The sequence below is a fragment of the Chrysemys picta genome, chromosome 13, assembly GCF_011386835.1.
Source record: "Chrysemys picta bellii isolate R12L10 chromosome 13, ASM1138683v2, whole genome shotgun sequence".
NCBI lineage: Eukaryota > Metazoa > Chordata > Testudines > Emydidae > Chrysemys > Chrysemys picta.
In genome coordinates, this window is record NC_088803.1 from 35,914,558 (window position 1) to 35,916,983 (window position 2,426).

Genomic DNA, 2,426 nt, shown 5'->3' on the forward strand with positions numbered 1-2,426 from the left:
TCATTCCTCTTTAGAGACAAGTTAATCCTTTTCAGCCAATAATATAATCAGTGAATTTAGCCTCTTTCTGTCTTGTGATTTTCCATCTGCCGATTAACTCTCAGAATAAAGGTGACAGAGAGAAAGGCGAGGGAGAAATCTCCAGCAGTGCCTATGGCTAGAAAGTCAAACCAGCCCAACCCAGCAAGATGTAGAGAGCTGAATGGCATCTCCTGCTGTCAAACCGTCACCAACTTCCAAAAGCAACATCAGGCTCAGGCAGTTGCTAAGCAACGGGGGACCTTAACATCAATCTCGCCTAGCAACTCGGGCTCTGTAAGAGCAATAATAATAAGTGAGCAGGTGCCCTGCCTTTCTGGGTTGGCCAACCATTATCAGCGACAGCCTATGCCCGAGGACTCTGCTCGGCACAGCAAACGTCACACGCAAGTCCCAGGGTGGTTTTGACATGGGTTGCTGTGTGTTTAATTTGTGTCTTTGTGCTGGGGATTCTGTGTCTCAGGAGTGATTGCAGAGTAATTTTAAGGTGGTGGGCTCTGACATAAAATCCAGAGAGGAGTTAAAGGATCTTTCAGCCCCTGGATTCCACTCATGTCAAGGGCCTCTTGCCTCCAAACATAAACACCGGGGAGGTGGGGCAGTTTTTAATCATTTCACATGAAAAACCTGGTGGACTTTGACGTTTCTCAGTGAAATAAAAACTCTCCTCTGGGAAAGCAGCACCAAGACAAGAGGATGTTGGCCCCATGCTGACAATCAGGGTCTCCTGCCAGGAGCACAGAGCACGGATTAGGATGATCTAGTATCTAATCATACGCTCAGGGTCAACAGCCTCAAAGCCGCACAGGAAAGTGGGCACACACCTGTGCTGTGTGTGCAAAATCAATAGCAACCATACAACTTCACACACAAAACTTTTGCACAGCCATACTTGTGAGCACAATCAGCATCAAATCAAAGGGAGGGGGGCTGAACATGCAGGTCTTTGTGTTAATTCAGCACTAAATTCCACTGGTAACAAGCACCTAAGCCAGGGGTGGGCAAACTACGGCCCGGGGGCCGCATCCGGCCCTTCAAATGTTTTAATCTGGCCCTCAAGCTCCCGCCGGGGAGCAGAATCCAGGGTTTGCTCTGCTCCGGCACTCCAGCTGGGGAGCGGGGTCAGGGCTGGCCCTTCTCTGCACGTGCTGGGGCTCCGCGCGGCTCCTGGAAGCAGTGGCATGTCCCCCCTCCGGCTCCTATATGTAAGGGCAGCCAGAGGGCTCCGCACGCTGCCCCCACCTCAAGCACCGCCTCTGCAGCTCCCATGGGCCGGGAACTGCAGCCAATGGGAGCTGCAGGGGTGGCAGCTGCAGACAGGGAACTGCGCAGAGCCACCTGGACGCACTTCCATGTAGGGGGGACATACAGCTGCTTCCAGGAGCTGCTTGATGTACGCACCACCTGGAGCCTGCACCCCTGACCCCCTCCCATGCCCCAACCTCCTGCCCCAGCCCTGATCCATCTCCCACCCTCTGAACCCCTCAGTCCGAGCCTGGAGCACCCTCCTGCACCCCAACCCCTCATCCCCACCCCAGAGCCCTCACCCCCTCCCACACCCCAACCCCCAATTTTGTGAACATTCATGGCCCACCCTACAATTTCCATACCCCGATGTGGCCCTCAGGCCAAAAAGTTTGCCCACCCCTGACCTAAGCCATTCTTTCAAGCACATTGTTTCGCACACCCCTCCCACCAATGCATATGTGCAAATCGGGGGTTCTGAGGGAGCCTTGGCTCAGGGGCGCTGGGCTGCACTTGTTCACATGGGTGCAAAGCGGGTCCAAGCTGTATTATACATTGGAATAGCTGAGCCCCCAAATACGACACTTTGTCATTTTGAATTTCCAAGTTATTGCTGCTCCTTTCTCAATCAGGGGCGGGGGGAATGCATTCAGCACTGGAATAAATACAGGCCCAACTCCAAGTGAAGTCAAAGGGAGTCCGGTTCACTTCCACTGGAGGCTGTTTGCAGCAGAAGATTTAATGGTTTAACAAAGCTGCAAAATTACAGCTGAGCCAGTTGATAATGAGCCTTAAAATAATATGATAGGACATGAGCCTAAAGTCCCCTGCAGTGAGCCCTACTCCCTGGGGCTCTCATCTCCTCCCCTCCTGAGCCACCTCTTCCATGAGCTGGGTGAGTGGCATATGGGGGTAACTGGCATCTCATCTATGAGCAACGCCCAAAGTCTGGGGGACAGTAGAACTAGCCAGGGAATTTTTTAACACATTTTTCACCAGAAAATGCAAATTTTACCAAAGCTGAAACCACTCGCAGGAAAGGGCCAGTTCTGACGAATTTCCTGTGTCAAGAAACACTGCAAACAAGTTTAGAGATTGTAGAAATATCCCATTTTGACATTTTCAAAACTAAAAGTCCTGAG